Here is an 18,839-nt window from a genome sequence, read left to right on the forward strand (position 1 = left end):
CCTCTGGGTTTAGGTAGATGTGGACTGCGAGCTCTAGGCTGAGTGGCAGCTTGCCATCCATCTGCCCATCTTGCCAGCATCTTCCTCTGTCCCACCCAAGAGAACAGGAGGCTCAATAGAAAATATGCTGACAGGATAGCAAACGAACAAAAAGACTGTGCAAGTCCTAATTTCAAGCAGCAACTTATAGAAATTTTTTTTTAAAACCCCACAAAAGAGTCTTTTGTTATGGTTTCCAACAGTTTCTACCACAACGGCTGTCCCTGCTTGTAGCAGTAAACACATGACAGGGGAGTCACTTTGCCAAATGGAACAGTTTTTGTGCACTCCGCAGAGGTTTTGCAGAGCTGTTGCACTACAGCTTATTAATGCTCTCACCTTCACAGGCAGGGAGAGCCTTGAAGGCAGCAGAGCCAGTACAGAGGAAGGAGAGCCCTGGGGGTTAGCTCAGGGTTGGGATCTCAGTTCCAAGTCCAAGTCTGTCGCTGCCTTGCTGCAAGGCTGCAGACAAGTCTCTTCTCAGCTTTCTCCTTATGAAGAAAGGATAAGGGCACAAGTATCCTCTGCAAGCTGCATTTTGGATCCTAGCTTTATAAAAGCTGAACAATGCAATTACTTAAAGAAAGAGGCACTCTGCATGCACTAGAGAACTTCCCTGCCCTTAGTGAGTGGGACCACTTAAGTAGCAGAAGAGAAAGGGACAGAGAAACTCTTCCGTGACTTTTCTGTTGCACCCCAATGTACTTTGCATTCATTTCCAGAGTAGAAGTAGGCAACACGCAGCCAGAGAAACAGAGCAATAATGCTCTGAAGTCTCAAGGGAAGGATTTTTGATTTTCCTTACCAGCGCTTGTAGATTAACCTGGAGTCTCACTTGGCTCTTCACGCTCCATGCTGGGATCAGCATTTGCCCCTCAGAGGGAGCTGCCCAGGATGTGGTGAGTTAGCATTTTGAGAACCACGTAATCCCCCTCCTGCACTTAGACAGCTGTCAGGAGGGGGCTTGCAATGAAACCCACTACAATGGCACACCGAACGGCCCACCAGTCTCCACTGCCATATCAAAACCAAACCCGAAATCAGTCACGTTTACTCCCCTCAGGTGAAAGGATGACCAAGGGCATTCAGCAACAGATGCACTACGGACTCTTGCATTTCAAAACATTGTACGTATTGCTGACATGCACTGGCCTTTAAGGATCAGTAGCAGACTCCCCTTTAACCTTTGTATACTTTAACTTGGAATTTACATTTACAAAGTTGGCTTTTGCACTGAAATTGTTTAAGGCAGTCACTGAAAGAGAATGTGATATTTGTAGACCCGAAACTAGATTTTCTTCTTTTTGCCATTTTTAAAGTTTTTTTAATCACTGATAGTCTCTTTGGTACCTCATCCCTCCCAGAGGGGTGGCAAACTTTCTGGAAAGAAATGTACCTTCCTTGGTGTGAGCTTTCAAAACTGAAGCATCCTAGCCTTCCTCCCCAATCTGTAAAGGCAGTGGTTTGGATTTATCCCAGCTAAAGAAAGACGGGATGTCATGTAAGCAACACTTACCAACTACAAGATGAGAACAGATATTAGAAAACTAGTCTTGACAAGACTCCTAACCTCTAAGCAGCTAGAGCTTCATGTGCAGTATTCAAATTTGTTTTTACACAGTATTACTCCACACCAGCAACCACAAAGGGAGTCTCAGAAAGCCCAATACAATATTCACCAAAAAAATCAACGTGAGTGGGGTCAGTCCCTTAAAAGCCAGAGGGTTTGATTTACTTTTAAGGAAATACATTGGTGAGAACTTGGGCAGGGGGGAGGGGGGAAGGGGTGAAGAGGAGAAATCTTTCAGTTTGCCTACTCTATAAATCAAACAGATTTTCCCCTCAAATAAATATATAAGTGAATGACCATTTTAGGACTGATGTGAATCAGTCCAGAAGGAATAATTTTTAAGAAAGTTGTTAGTGAACGGAAACAGGTGGCTATAATCTGAGTTAAACTGCAACCTTAACTGTAGTGTTTGCTATCATGAACACTATAACAACAGATGTACAGTTGCACCTTGGGATGAATTCATTACAGCCTGAGAAACATAATCATGCCATTCAGACCATATTTTGTCCATATGCTCATGTGGTTTACACCCCTGGTTTATTGGCATTGTACTTGGTTATATAGCAGGAGACTCCCAGGATCATAATTTGCACTTACTGTTACTGTTCAGGAGAATCCCTTTGTAGCATGGGTTTCCCGTTAAGACAGAGACTCCCTTTCAGGAAGGCCTGGGTCACAGCCTTTGTGGACACGGCAGAAACTTAACATCACTTGGGAAGCTCTTCATACAAAAGGCATCGCATACCTCAAAGAAATAGAAAAAAAATAACCTGAAGTGTACAGGGGGCTACTGCTCAGGACATTTTACAGTTATAAAAATGTAGATTATATTGCTATCTTATCCTGTAATTTACGGGACGAATATTGTAATTCATTGAATGTCATGACTTATCTTTTATTCATATAGTTACTACTCCATTACCAGAGAGGGAGGTTTGTCAAAGGTTAATTATTTTAAATTGCTCAGGCAAATTTATTTTGATTTGTACATTTTTTTTTGAATAATCAAAGGGCTATATATTCATATTGCCTTACAAGAATTCATTTAATAATAAAAAGAGACCTCCTTGATGATACAGTCATATTAAACAAATGTTTTTGTAAGGACCAAAATTGGATTTACAACCCTAAATATAAAGAAGCTAAAAAAAAAAAATCATCATTGGTTCTTTCCCCCCTTCAGTTTTACTGTAAAAAAATTCCCTAGCAGTCTTAGACTGCTGAATTATCCCTCCCTTCAGCAATCTATTTACAAGTAAAGAGCATCTTGCCACAATCTCAAGACCTGTGTCCCTGAAGCAAGGACTATTCATTTTAATTGCTTCCAAAGCATCTATCACAACAGGCTCTTGATTTATGCTTCAGCCATGGTAAAAAAATAAGTAGTACCATAGTACTGAAGTACTTATCGCTCGGAAGTTGCCCATTGCTCTGTACCTCTTGGTTCCTAGAGATGCTCAGTTGTTCTCAATTCAGGCAGCTGTTTGCCATTCAGCTTTGAGCACCTAATGTAAGAGTACAGGCTCTGGAAGCGATCAGCAGATCCACCCAAAAATGAAGTGCTCTGAACACACTGAGCTAAATCCCCAACACGTGTAGCACGAATACCTCCCTCTCTGCTGACCCACGAGAGAAGCCCTGACTGTAACTGGAAAAACGCGTCTAATAGAAGGCTGGGACATGGACTGAAAAAAAAAAAAAAAAAAATCCAGGATCCCAACCCACAGTAAAATCTTTTAAACCCAAAACTCATCTTTTTTCCTTTTGAAAAAAAAAAAAAAAAAAAAAAAAAAAAAAAGTGGCTTAGCCTATTTCTGTGTCTTTTCCTGTAAGCAAAGTACAGATAATGATACTTACCCTGTAGGAGTGCTGGAAGTTTAAATCCAGGCACAATCAAGTGCTGTGAAAGCCTTAAACAGAAAGTGCAAAGCAGGTGCTGAGCACTGTACTAAAAAAATAATGACTATGCTTATTACTGAACTTCTGATGAGCCTGCTGGAGCTGTAATGGCAGGGAGGATAGTCCTTGAGGTTCAAGGGATCTTCATCTGGACCCTTTTCTGCACTTTATGTTGGTTTCTAACAGTAGTAACTGCTGCTGCTGAGACAGAAATGCTTCTTAGGAGGGTAGAGCGCCATAGCAAGGGAGGCACAGCTGCTAGCTACGTCAGCACAGCTGTGGATTGGAAGCCATGCTACCCAGCAGGCCAGGAACAAAGCAGGAGGTACAGTGGGGATCAGACCGTGCTGGAGAGGGCTTCATTTTCAGCAGCTCTCATAATCAGGGAGCTACAGCAAACGGTACCTCTAAGGGCAGATTCAGATCCTGTGCTGCAGGGTAGTGCTGGATGAGCCTGCGACAAAGTACTGCAACACACCTGCTAGGCTCCACCTAGCCCAGCCAGGCAGCACAGGTTGCAACACCAGTGAATTCGACTTCCTTCCATGCCATGCTGTAGGCAAGAGGGCATGAAAGGGGGTGATTTGGGGCAACCGGGAAGGAAATGGATCCTGCCACCCCCTTGCCTTTAAACACAGCTGCACTACGCTCCTGGAGATCTGCAGCTCCCCCATCTGTGAGGCTCCCCATGGGGGAAGCACACAAGGTACGGGTCTTGGCCACACGGTACCATCAGGACTTCAAAGCTGGCTTTCACTGGCTCCCTCCCAACTCGCCACCACCTCCCCCACCACAGGCAAGGCTGCATTTGCATTCTGCCTGTCCTCAGACAGTACTGTGTCTTACGGGCCCTCTGCCAGCATCTGCTGTGGCTTTAGCCAGAGAAGACCACGGCCTAAAAATCTACCTCAGGTTACCTTGAAGTCTGGTAGCTGGAAAATAAAGCAATGTCCTATTGTTCTACGCTCCCGCAACCCTTTGTGTTTTCATAAAGCTCTTGGACAATATTGGGGGTGGAGGGAGAAAAAAAACTCCAGGGAAACAGCTGATTAGATTCTGGCAAGGCGGACCAAACATCTGCTTCAAACAAAAGACATCTGCATATTTCACATTTATTTTTCATAATTTACAGAAGCAACCTGCCAAAATTTAGCAAGGGAGAATAAACTAGCACATAATTAGCTAAAGTTTGCTTGCTTTAGAAGTTATTAGCATGAAGCCCAGCAGCTCACCTGGGAGGACATCAAGGAATGTAGATAACTACAGTTTGATTTTGTAAATTCAATTTTTGATCTCGTGTGCCAGGCCAAAAAACAATGTTGCCATGCCAATTAACACAAGCCAGCAAATGTTCTGATGTCCCCATGTCATACACTGTACAGCTGTCTCAAAGGCATTGATAACACCGTTTATTAAATAAGGATCGATTAGACAGACATTTTTTGTTCCAGTTTACATGGTACAGCAGGCTGTGGGTTGGAGAGCAGAACAATACTTTTTTTAAATCAGGAGGTACACTATGTGCAGTGTGTACAGATGGTAGAATGAGCACTGGAGAAGTGGGCATGTGAATTTTTCAAGGCAGCCAAAAAGTCTTTGTTAAAAATGTAGAAAAAATACCCAGGAATGTGTATGTCCTCAGGGAGCTACAGTTTTTTAATTGAATTTTATCACCTACTGGGTCATTAGTACATCTGATAGCTAATATGCTTATATTTTTAATACAGTTAAGTGGAACGGCATGAAATCCTGAGGTTTTGAAATTCAGCTTTGAAATCAATAGGTGTTTCACTAAGTATACTTACCAACTCAGTATTTGGCCTGTACAGGCAATAAACAGGAACAGGCAGAACTTCAGAGTGGGAAATCCTGCTTTTGCTGCAAATGGGAGTGGAAAAACTCCTGTTAATTCTGACACAGCCAGGGTTATATACCCCAGAGTTGAAACAGGAGTTGAAGAAATAGGAAAGGGCTTTCTTACAAACTCCAAATTAAACCCAGGTTCATACAAGCATCTGCAAATCTTCTGGATGAACCAAGGTAGAGGTTTGCCCTTCTCTCTCTGAGATTTACTGTTTCAGACAGAAACCATGGGAAACTCACTCACTTGGACTGAATTCTGCTCCACGTTTCAGATTTATTTGAACCTGAATCTCAGAGCAAAACTCAGGGAGCGAAAACTCAACTGCCAAAAAAATTCTGTCAACCCCAAAGGAACACAAATTGCCAAATACAGCACAGCTCTAAAAGACATTTCAAGATCCTTAATCTGGGCTTTATGGCTTGCACCTCTCCACAATAAAATGAATCCAAAACTCAATCTGAGCACCATGAACTTTGTGGGAGTGGAGGGGAATGTACGAGAGAGTGAAATAATAGCACTCAGATCTGGGAGGGCTAAGTTCTAAGGTTTTGCATCTGAATGCTGAAGGATTTGGGCAAGAGTGGTCACAGGTAGACTGGGGTAGAAGCCTCTCTTTGTGCCAGATTGAAACATTCTCACCTAAACAGGGACTCAGAGCTTTGAATCATGCCCATCGCTATCTTAAGACACTTTTTTCCCTATGCAGACTTACTGCAGTCGAGTCATAGAATCAAAACCACCTAATTTGACTACATAAATGACAATCTCTAACATAACAATCTCTGTAATATTAAGTCGTTCAGATGCAGAATTTGAGCTGGTACTAAAGGTGACTATTGCATAATTATAATAGCCACCTTATATGCAGAGCTTCTCTCTCCCTTGCTACCAACACAATTCAATATCATCATTTCCTTCACAAGTGAGGAAAACTGAGGCATAACTTCCCAGACACAAACTTCCTTCTTGGCAGATGCAAGGGACAGGACAGAGATCCCACTGCAGTGTCAGCAGCAAATACAACCCATTTTTCATTTTTTGGCTTTTCAAAAAATAAAAAAAAAATCAAGAATGATACAGCGGAACTAAATGACTAAAAGCCTGTGTTGGCCTACACTTACTGCAGGATGCTTCTAACTAGAGATACGTAAAGTAAATATTCACTCATTTCAAACATGCACTTAGTTTCTGCTTGAAGAAATTCCTAATCTTGTTTGTCTGAATGAATCAAGACTTCTGTTGTCATTCTAGGTTTATTAAAATAGGATTCCTACAGAACTGAACTGCTTCTTCCTGAGCTACTCTTTTTAACCGAACATTTTGAAACAAAATATAATTTCAAACAATTAGAAGCACTTCACTAAGGGTATCAAACTGGTTCTGAAAATCCTGGGACTTTTCATTTTGCAGTAAGAACCTTTGAATATGGATCTATCTGTCAGCCAATCTGTAGCCAAGCTTGCATTTACATATTTTAGACCCCCCCCCAAAAGTTTCACATTAAAGGTTCTATCCAGACGTAGCCATTCTGAATAATCCCCATCTAACTTAAAATGATGATCGCTGTATTGGTGCTACTGAACTTTGCTAGGAGGAATCTCTTCCTTCAATTATCTACGTACTGTATTTAAAATATTCTTCAGTCACTCCATTTATCTGCTTTTAACCACTTCCAATTTGGTTAACACGGAGTTGGCCAATTTCCATTGCCTTGCTTGAAACAGCCACAAGATGAGCTCCTGTTGCTTGTTCAAACTGGACAGGCTATTCTACATTCCTGTCTGTGGGCCTACGCTCAGGAAAGCACCGAAGCACTTCCTTAACACACAAGTGGGACTTTAATCCTCTGCAGAACCAGGATTTAGTTACACTGCCAAAATCACCACTTTGCACAAAGATTTTTATTGCGTGGTCACTAGCAGGTGAACTGAGAACAACTATTTCTCTTCTACAGACTGTATTTCTCAGAAAGCAACTTTTCTGAGTCCCTACCACTGAGGCTGCCTTGCTGCCAGCTCCCTACAGCCCCTGCATCTCTGTCAGGATTTTAACCTGCAGAAACACCAACAGGTAAAAACAACGTTTTTTCCACTGCTCTGGACATAGTATGAGATGAGCAGCAACAGACAAGGACAGTAGTAAGCAGACAATATTAAGCAGTAGTAAACATCCATCTCCATTGGATGGATCTGTTGTAGTGTTCACTGTGGTCTGCAGTGTCTTAAAAAAAAAGTGAAACTGTGTGCCTATGCAGGCCCTTTTCTTAACATTACATTTGATCTCATTCACACATGGAATTTCATTCTCCTGCTTTGTCATTATTCAACTTGTCTGTTCCTTTTAATTATACATACAGCAATTTATCATATATATTTTGTTATGAAGATTTAATTAAACATATATTAATACAGTTTAATGATCTTGCCAGTGACCAAAATTCTCCTGTGGATTAAACAGAAAAGGAGGCATTGAACATAAATTTGTACAGCATATAAACAAAACACAGACAGCCTTGTAAAGCAGGAAGAAAAACAAGGCCTACATGGCCAATCTATTTCAAGAATGTTACAAATGGGAAGCATTTACTATTTAAAAAACATTAATCATATACTCACTCCATTTATTTACTTCTCAGCCTTCTTCATGTAAATCTTTCTTGAAAGTGTGTAAACACTTTAGAATTATAAACAAAAAGTGAAGTCACATTTGGTATTTCACCTGTTTACACTGTAATTACTCAATGTTGCTGAAAGCTGATGAATTAGAAGTTTTTCATTTCTATTTGCACTTTTTAGCTGGAAGGAATCTATTTCATATTTCAGTATAAAAGTATATGAGTTACCACTAGATGAGGTAAGCTGCAAACCTGCCTATATGTATGCTCTGACCTCATGGATATTCGCCATAGGTTTCCTTACATTTACACATCAAAAGACATTTGGCAGTACCTACGAGTAGATACTCTATATAGCTAGGTATTAAAATACTTGACAGGCTAATAAATTCACTTTCTAATATACCCTGTGATAAGCTTTTGATGACATAAGCCCTCAGTCTTGTGTCACCATTCCATGTTTTATTTGTCTTGGAAAAAGATTATGGACATGTACAAGGTCAGAGAAGAGCTACCATTGCTCAGCACAATATAAGCAGGAAATAAGCAGGTTCTGCAATGCCTTAGCTATATGCCTTTTATTTTCGTTCTTCTGGAAGCTGATTTTAGCTTACTTTTTAACTTGAGATATGTTGCACAGCCCAGTAGTCTGTTGCTTTTCCTTAGTTCTATGAAGAAATGGTTGAATTTTTTTTTTTCACGTTCACAAGGCTGGACAGGCCCTGACACAAGCAGAGACCTTTTGATGGTAGCCAGAAAACACCTCTTGCAGTCTCAGCCCTCTCATCCCAGTTCTCCCAGGACTGTAATTGGGGTAGGTCCAGGCTCAAACCACCAGCCTTTCTCTGCTTCCACCACAGAAAAGAATCTCCACTGTATTTTGATTGGTACATGTGATGAAATGAGCACTCTCAACTGTAAGAGGACACAGGTAGCAGAGATGCACCCTGCTTGCATATTACAGGTGTCCCGGTGATGCCACATGTCTGCCCTTCTCCAAGTCCTTTATTTTTTTTTTTTTTTTTTACTCTCCATTTGAAAGCAGAGAAGCCATTAATAAAAAATTCATTTCCCACTGTGAGGGAAAACACTTTTACGGGCAATTAATGTTTGCAACACTTACATAGACTTAAAAAGAAAGCCCTACAAAAGTCCAACACTGTTTATTTTGTCCCCTTCCTGGAATTCTGATCAAAGCCAGTTTTCAACTCATGCAAGAAGAAAATGAAGCAATACGTAGCTGCAGCATGCTCAGAGTGCCCTTTCTGGTTCTCATCAGTGCTGCAAAGCCAGGTGAATAACAGTGGTCATCCTACAGCCCTTCTCACTTTTAGGCAGCCACAAAAGGACACAAACAAGTGCAGCAGTTAAGTTAGCTGATGACTGGACAGCTTTGTGGAGATAATCTACAAAGGTAGGTGTGACTGAGCTAAACACACTGAAAAGATGCATGTTATACATCCTTGAGGTCTTGTATCCTGAGCCAAGTTTGAGACTCCATGGATTATGCAGAGGGCCTGATTTTATACACCAACAGGTACCAAGCTTGGCAGGTAAGTATATAATGACACTCTGAATTGCCATACACATGAACCTCTCCCAAACTCCTTTGATCACATCGAGCCCAGCAATGTACTTGCCTATGTGCAAAGGCCCACAGAGATCCCCTGCAGCATCTCATCATCTTGCACAGCAGTAGTAAGTCTTCGCTTCTCCACTGCATCCACAAAGCCATTGTCAAGCTAAGGATATGTTGAATACAAAATATGTTCATACAAAAAAACGGCAAACATACCTTTCCAGAGTTAGCACTGGTCATCCTGGAGCAAGGTACTAGCCTATCTTGCCAGCCGCAACAATTGAAAAATTCAAGAAGTCAGATTATAGTTTTCAAACTTCTCTATTCCAGCAAGGGCATTTAAGACCTGAAAGAGAGAAAAAAGATTCTATTAATGATAACAAGATCCGTGCTGATCATTTCTTGTGCTACACTAAGGACTATCCTTCGCACTTTCTCTCTGAAAGCACCGGACTAAATTTCTAATATTATTGAAAAGGGCAGCCAGCTCTGGTTTGCAACATAGCAGCTGCCTGTTGAGAGGCATTCCTCTCAACACCACTCCAGCTGAAGCTGGAAGGTCAACTCCAGTTTAAGAAGAGGATGCAGGTACTATACTATATTCTTTGAGAAATGCAGTGACCAAGGCTCATATCCTCTGAAATCCTACCTCCTCCTGACTAGAGGATATGAGTGTTAAACACATCTACATCTCACTCTATAAAAACAGCACCTCCAGGAGCAAAAGGCCTTCTCATGTGCTGATCTGGTTCTGGTAAGGGTGTCATCTGTTCATAAATATTCCTTGGAGATTTGCTATGCAACCACTGATCTGAACCAAATCTGTTTGGACTACAGAATTTTCATCACGATATCACAAGCTGGTGTTGCAATATACACAGAGCTGAAACAAAGAGGATTTATTATTCTATTGAAAGATCTCAGCCAAACTTGAATAAAAGCATCACATATTGATACTTCTGTAAGATCATAAACTTGAATGAACACCAGCTGAAGAATAGGACAATGGTAATGCCAGATGACAAAGTGATATAGTCATCATATTCATCAACACCAACAGCAGCCGGTCACTTCCTCCCCTTTGCTGAATTAGCCATGAAAGATTGTTTTAATGATAACAAGAATGTGTTAAAAGCATGCATCTCAGTGGCAGTTCAGAATGGAAAACTCAGAAGCCCACATCTGAGGGGATGGTTAAAAAAAAAAAAAAAAGATTTGCTAGGAAGAACTAAAAAGAGGTGAAAAAAAAAATCAAAGTATAACTGTGTAGTAGGGGAAAAAGTAGATTAAAGACTAAAAAGCAGGAACAAGTTTGACACTAAAAACATACTGCATTATTCAGACTTGTGGAAGAGTGTGTGAACAGAAGTGATGACAAAAGCTACAAAATTCAATATGATCACTTGAAGGGTGGGAGTTTTTGCAAGCAAACACACTACAGCAAAGGAGAGTATCAAAACATTTGAAATAAACATTGAAATTTTACACATTGAGTTACAAGCTTGTTTATAGGCTTCACGTGGTCTTGTTTCTTTGTAATCCTGAGAAGTCAGACAGCTGCACTGTACACATGGCATTTTCCAGTGACAGTGGCATTTTCAAAGGAGAAATCTGTTCAACAATTTGGTACTTGGGTCTCTGTTTTGAGACAAAAGCATCCATAACGATGTCAGTTGGAGGAAAAAAAAAATCATACCTAAGGCTTCAAGGACAAAGCCATTAAAAAAAAGGAATGCCTTTTTACTTCTGTTCTTAAATTACTGCAGGTTCACTGATTTATCTTTATCAATTATAGTAAGCACCTGCTTACATAATGTAAATTCAGGATGTATACAAGAAGAAAAAGGCTGTTTGCTCATTTTTTCCAAGCATCCAATCAAAGTACAGTCAAAAAATAAAAGAATGGGTGAAATAGTTTCAATTCATTAAAAAGGAGAAATTTTCAGGTTTGGAGATTTTAGTTGCTTTTTAAAAATCATCATAAATTTGACATCTCCATGTTTCAGGCAGCTTCCCAAGTATAAGTATCCCATCAGCCACGCTAAAGCCCCTCTTGCTCCCAGCCATCCATCACCCCAGGAAGAGTGTATGTCTCCGGGGGCAAAGGGGAGGGCAGGTTACAAAGCAGCAGCAGAGGTCAAAGACAGGCCTGCACTTGGGTTTTCCCTGCTGTGTTTCCTTCACAGCTGCTCCTACCATGGATTTATAGTAAAGCAGGGAGCAAAAGTACATCCACTGTGGAAAGGGTCTAAAGCACCCACATGCATTTGCACTTCCTTTCCCTGAACCTCCCAAAATTAAGAAACCCGAGGCCTGATCCAAAGCGCACTGGAAGGGCTCATCAACTGCAATAGGCTCCAGACCAACCTGAAAAAATAAAATGCTTTTATTCAGACTGAGCAGCATATTGACGATTTCCTACATTTTTTTCAAGCCTCATTAAAGCCACAGGTGCAGGGAAAATGGTTACTAAAGCAGTAATAAAAATATGAAAGACTACTTCACCTATGAGCCTGTGATGGGGTTATTTGTTTGCTTTTTTAACCTAAATATTTGTTTTGGAAGCACTACAAATACAGAGAAAGACAGGAAAAGAAAGATTATCTCATTACTGTCATGATCTCGCTTTTTATCAGAGCCACTTAGTCTTCTGCAAGGCCTAGGGGCACTCAGGAGAAGACTGAAATACTTTAGTGAAGAATAAGTAGGTAAAAAAAGCAAACTACAAATGAATTATCTGTAGCTTGTACCACTTCTTCCAAAGCCTTCAAAAAAGGCTGCCCTTCATTTGCAAAAGAAAGCACTGTATGAGGTCCAAACAGAAGTCTGTCACACACCTTTGAGAGATTTTTGCTCTGTGGCAGTTCTTCCAACCTTAAGTCACTGACCTCTCTCCCTGTAAAAATACTTTCTTGCAACCTGTGGTGACCCCTCAGTTTTTACCTGAATAATCAGTGTTGTTGAAACACTGTCAGAGAACTTGTGGCGGCAAGGGGTACACCTTTCCGAAATCACAGAGGGGATTTTTCTCAGGGAAAACCCCACTGCCAACAGGGCCATGGAAGTCAGTCAAGCTGACTATTGCTACGCCTCTCTGTATTTTAGTGAACAGCTACTGCTTGCCAAGACAGCCTTCTCCTCCTGATCCACACCCATTTTTTTTGCGATGGGCACCTCCTCCAACTTCTTAACTAGGATGATCTTGTGTGTTACACTAGGGGACAGTGACTCTTGGTTTGGAACAACAGCCAGACACTCTGCTGCGTAGGAGCTAAGAATTTCAGAAATGAGGGTTGAGAAGTTCAAAAAAATGTCAACGTTATTTCCTTTGCAGGTGATGGAAATAAAGTGCTTTCTGTGGCCTGGTTTAGTTTCATGTCAGCCATGCAAATATTTCAATAACAGAAGCCAAAACAAATTTTCTAAGAGCACTAATCAAAAGTCCATCAAGTTTCATACAAAGACTGACTTCAGTAAGCTTTCGACTAGGCCACAGATAAATGCAGAACTTGGAAAAAATAAAGACAAACTTTAGTGCAGGCCAGACCTATTAAGAGAAACTTGGAAATGCCAAAATTTTGCAGGATTTCTTCCTTTGACTCTTTCAGGACTATGCACTTCTCTTAAGAGAGAGCATCTTCATACAGAGCTTGCGAGTTCACCAAGTGGTTCTACAGTCACCTGAAACACTCCTCTACACCACAGGGAAAAGGAAACGAGGGTTCAGTCTTTTACACAGCAAGCTGCCAGGAGAGTGAAAAAAAAGGTATTCACTGAAATAGGGTTAGACTGAAACTATTACAACTTTCACCATTCTCTGTCCACCTTTATGCGATCCTCCAGGTCCCTTAGACTGCGTTACATCAACATAACCTTTCAATTAAGTGGAGTAGAGCAAATATATAATAAAATGAAAAAGTGCAGGTTGTCAGTTTCGATAATTTCTGGAAGACTTACTTAAACTTATCTGGACACAAGAGTCACCTTTACAATTACTCCCTCAAAGCCTTATGTTTCTGTTCCACCTAAGAAGATGTTTAAGCACATTTGCACTACTAGCCTGAGTGTTCAAGACCAATCAGGGAAGAGAGGTTTTAAGATGATCATATACTTTAACTTGACATTTTATTTCTTCACCAATATTAACTTGGTGCCCTAAGTCCATTTCATTTTTCTTATACAGTGACTAGGCAGACAGTAGAGCTGTTTACAGATAGATTTGTGAGGTCTTTTTGTGCAATACATCTCCCATCACACAGACTAGAACAGTATTGCAATGTAGTATTTGAGGGAAGTGTATTGTAGTGTTCCAGGGCCAGATTTATGCAGTTATTTTGGCATCTAGATACTTTTTCAAAGACAGCCTAAAGTGCTTAATAATGAAGAGAATTTCATTCCCAGCATTCATCCCAAAACAGCAAGACAGAATTTGCCAGCTCCTAACAGAATGAATTTATGTAGTGTAACAAGAAGGTTTTTACATTATTTTCTGTCAGTCTATTTAGAGATCAAAACAGGTATTTTTATCCAAGTACCATTTTTCTGCTTCTAACTTTTAATACACTCTCTCATACCCCTGAACACATATCTATATGTGAGCCCACTACAAACTCAATCATGTAAAATATTCTTAAACACCGCTTTACTTGTATCGGATGAGGGAACATATGACTTCATGATCATTTTTGATCCCACTGAAACCAGTAAGGGTTTGCTATTTGTTTCAGTTGGAGAGGGAGCTCTCCCCTTCAGCAGAGGTCTCTGATAACAACTTTTCCCCACTGCCCCTTCCCCTAAGGAAATATAACTCTACTGGCATTCTATAAATGCACCTTTACATTTATAACAAAAATTTAAATGATTCAAGGCAATAGCAGAATCTTGTGTGTTCTGGCAAAGCACTGATTTTCAGCAGGGAGAGTTTTGGCTCAAGTCTAGAATACAGTCTATTCTTTGGCACTAGGGATTTGAAACATCTTTGTGAAAACGCAAACATGGGATACCTGCCTAGAATGGCCCAAGAAACATTCACCTTACCAATAAAAACAGAGGCCCCCTTAACTATTTCCCCTAAAGGGCAGGTATTCATCTAATCACATCTGCAATCCTTTCCAACACTGTTCCTGCTGCTAATGCTACTCTATCATGATCTGATGGTTTAATCCTAGTTATTAAACTGCTTATTCTAGTTAATAATAAAAAAAATGTGGACAAATGCCGGCCTGTCAGTGCACCAACCTCAGAGCAAACACTGTGAAGTGGGCCCCCTGCTTTCTCTAAGCAAACAGAGAACACCATTTCGAATTCAGAGTTGCAAAGAAAAGCTCCCAGATCTAATGAAAATATAGGCAAATTTACCAAGGTGAGGTTTTTTTAATCTTTAGACAACAAAAAAAAAAAAAAACAAAAAAAAAAAACACAACAACAAACCCCAGTCTTTGCAAATCTAGTTTTCCCTACTATGCACAAAGAAGTTCTTTTTCATGGTCTCAGCAGACAAAATATAACGCATACATAATGCATACATAATGTTTGAGCCAGCTCTGATATACTTTCACTCAAAATGTTTTTAACAAAAACCGATTTGTTAACAGATGCATCAAGTTCTTCATGATTTTACAGGGGAAAAAAAAAAAAAAAAAACAACCAACCAACCAAAACAAAACAACCCACAATTCCAAGTCTTCATTTCCCAATGTTTCATTAAAACCAAATAGTTTTTAGATCCAAACGATAAAACGTTGGCAGCAGCCTGTGCTGACTAATAAGCCATTTTCTGTTGAAAACACAATATTGATGTGAAAATCGCCAACTAGCTTTAAAAAAAAAAAAAAGTATTTATATAGCTATAAATAAAACAGACATGCCAGATAGACAACACACCACATGTGAAAACAAACTGAACTCAGCATAGCAAGAGGTTTCGATTTCCATCAGTGCAAACTTGAACCTTGTCCACACATTCCAAAGTACGGGACTGGATGGATTTGTCAAAATCCAACGGCACAGCCCAGAAGTAATCCATTGCACAATTCATTCCCTGCCGAACCACATGCACGTGCGCTAGTTTGGTCACACAAGAAGATAACCTCTAAAAATCACTGACTTAAAGTCTGAAATGTTAATTGCAGAGTTCAGACTTGTGACTTCTGGCTCAGCATAGAATTCTTGTTTCAGACTTCAAGGCTAAGGCCATCACTTCATTACTCACTGTTCTGTTTCAAATCCATTTCCCCTCATAGTTTGTTCCTCCAATTCATCCATCACAAACAGGCATGGAGAAGGCTAAGGCACTTCTTAGGAGGCAAAGAACTTCCACTACTGCTTGGAGGTTCCACTCAAGACACTTTGACAATATCTGAGGTCTCAATTCCCTTATCACGCCAGTCCCTTTAGATCCAAGCCATGGAAATTACTGAGTCAGAGCACTGCTGTGAAAAAAAATAGGCAGGTTTCTATCAAACAGAAGATTTCTTCTCAGCAAAAATTGTTAATTTTCCACCTGTTCTACTATTAATTATTGTTAATGGAGGGAGATGCCAGATAAGAACAAGAGCTCTATTCTTTCTGCTGCAGAGGTTTCATTTCTAAATATCAGACAGGAAGTATACCTTAGAGCTCACTTCTCCAAAGTGCTTTGGTTTTATTAACTCTAAAGTAGTACTACTGGATTTTAAATTACGGTCACTACTGTCAAGATGATTACAAGAGGTTATCTATTGATAGACAAGACTTTCTCCCTTCCTCTCAGACAAACAGCAAAACTAATTGCATGTCCCACACTGAAAGATATCTCAGAGGCCAGGTGCCTCCTAGAGAACATGTTTTTGGACATTTCCCTCAGTAACTGAAGTGCATTCCTGCAAGAGGGATGCATCCAGATTCCTAGCTTGGCAGCAACGCTAGCTAATCCTTCTGGTCCCTCACCAGCCTGCACATGGAGGCCTCTGCAGTGTCAGGAGTACAACACTACATGTCAGTGCCGCTGCTGATAAAAGGTCTGAGGAAAGTCACAGCAGTAAAAGGATGTGACAACTTTTACCCTCAGTTAAAGGACAGAAGAAGGATACCCAGTATCACAGTTACAGCTGAGGGTTCCCACCCTACAGGACAACCCTCTTTTCTGCCACTGTTTCTGGTCCCCACCTTTATCTCAGCCAGAGGGCCTAGGTTGCCTTGGCCCTGTTTGTTTTGCTGGGCTAGTTTCCTGCTGTTTTTGCAAAAGCACCCAAGCTGAAGCAAGAGAAACAGCAGGAACACATGGCCAGGAAGTATCAGCAGGCTATTAGATCAGCTCATTCATCTTGTGGTACCTCATCTGTAACTGCCTAAATTAGAAATACAGTCTCCTTAGTCCCATACATAATCAAGAGAGAGACTTTAAGTGTGATTCAAAATGCACAGGGTTAGTCCTTTCACAGGAGGTTTCAGAAGGGAAGCTTCAGCCCTCCCCAGAAGAAGCCTGCAGAGATTAACCTCTAAATTTAGGAGTGTTACATCAAGGCAGAATGATTAGTCCCCAAAGAAAACCATTCTTGAGCTGAATCATCCACTGCTACTGAGATTTACCTAAAGCAGGCAAAATGAAATCAATGCCTAAAAAAACCACATCAGGGAACCTCAGGGCAGGAACAACAAAGGCATCCAGAAGCCTCACACAGGGTAGTGACATCCTGGCAGCCATCTGGCAGGAGAGGACTCGAGTCCCTCAGACCTATTTCCAGCAGCATTTACTCACAGAGGCAGCCACTGCTCATTCAGCTCCTGGGGCTTCATGGATTGCCTCATCTCCAGTGGGGCCAGGAAGCAAGAATTTGAATTCAAAGTGCGTTTTCAGGTAACACATCAAATCGCCTGCTGTTAGAATAACACACAAAAGAGAAAGGTATGGATTAGTCTGAGATGCACTCAGACACAGCTGCCAGGCCTCTGCATTTCAGCTAGATTAGTTCTCCTTTCTCTGGTGCTGTTAACAATGAACATGAAGAATGAGTCTTTTGACCACCTCTGAAGGACGTGGTACTGGATCTGAGGAATTCTACACATTGACTGAGGAGGTAGATACTGATGCTTTTTTTCCTTCCCCTGTGCTCATCTCAGCAAAGTGTGTGCAGGTCACAACAGAATGGCCAGGTCCGAAACACTGTATTAAAGCCAAATACAACATCCAAAAGACCTTGACCTTGGTCCAAGTTTCAGCCATTTGAGTCAATGGTAAGACTCCTGCTGGGGTCAGTGATCTGTGCTAATAATCTTCAGTCCTTTTTGGCAATTACCACCCAAGTGCGCTTCCCAAAATCAGAAGAGGACCAAATGCTGCCATGCAGTCCAAGCCGCATTTTAAGACACAGTACACATCACCACAAACTACGTTTTATTCACTCTTCTCAGAAGAAATAGAAAGAGTTAGGGTGTGGTGGAAGTGGTTTATTGACAAGCTTGAGGTGAACATCCTATGAATGGCTAAGCTTTTGCTGAGTAATACTGACATCATGCAAAATGACTTACTATAAAAACCTTTAGACTACACCACACTACTGTTTCAAAAAGTGGCAGCTATTTGACAGATGCTCAGAGGTTCAGGATTTCAGAACTAGACCTAAAAAAGGCAGATTAATGAGCAGATGATGGTGAGGTAGTAAAGTTGCACACTAAATGAAATTTAGCAGATGGCTCTGCAACTATAAAAATCTCCAGATTCCTAGATTAGATAGACGGGAAGGACACTTCCTTTATTTTCTTGAATTATTTCTGCCTTTTCCTTATGACTTTGGCAGTATTGCTGCTATCTTCTTTTTAAATAGTGCAACTTTCCAAATTTATTTTCCCTTCTGCTTTAAGCATAATGGATCTCATCGGACAAACTTTCTACTCTATCAACATGAAGGAAAACATTAGGGCACACATTCGGAGCTGCATATGCACAGCCCCATGTTTCCTAGGAAACAAGCGATTGCTCATCTCTGTGCCGAAATAAATTGATGCATCGGTTTCGGCTTTGTACAAACATTAGTATTTCGATTCAGGACAGAATCCTAAACACCCCCAGCATACTATCAGTTGTGATCGTCATAATCCTGCTTCTGCTGCTTAACAGCATTTGAGAAGCTAGCAAGACCACGTTGCTTGTGAGAGCTGTTAAAGATAAACTCTGATTACGCAGCGGCAGTGCAGACCTGAGGACAGGCAATCAGAGACACCATCGGTGCTCTCTGCCCAGGGGGCCAGCAGAGCCATATGCATCCCTGGGTGCTCATGTGCAGCCATCTGG

At 40.9% G+C, this 18,839-nt stretch overlaps 1 long non-coding RNA gene across 5 annotated transcripts in view; it reads right to left on the reverse strand.

The window, feature by feature from the left end:
* The window catches only part of LOC116961693, a 283,521-nt gene that overhangs the window by 169,167 nt on the left and 95,515 nt on the right, over window positions 1-18,839 (reverse strand). For 4 of the 5 annotated variants that reach the window (XR_004407097.2, XR_004407095.2, XR_004407093.2 and 1 more), the window contains exons 3-5: window positions 9,785-9,914; window positions 5,317-5,389; window positions 2,210-2,357 (exon numbers count right to left, since the gene is read on the reverse strand). This is a non-coding gene — a long non-coding RNA (uncharacterized LOC116961693). Of the gene's footprint in view, window positions 1-2,209; window positions 2,358-5,316; window positions 5,390-9,784; window positions 9,915-17,306; window positions 17,426-18,839 lie in introns of all 5 variants that reach the window. The other variant, XR_004407094.2, reaches the window with a different exon arrangement.

The sequence above is a fragment of the Tyto alba genome, unplaced genomic scaffold, assembly GCF_018691265.1.
Source record: "Tyto alba isolate M040663 unplaced genomic scaffold, T.alba_DEE_v4.0 Super-Scaffold_22, whole genome shotgun sequence".
NCBI classification, from domain to species: Eukaryota; Metazoa; Chordata; class Aves; order Strigiformes; family Tytonidae; genus Tyto; species Tyto alba.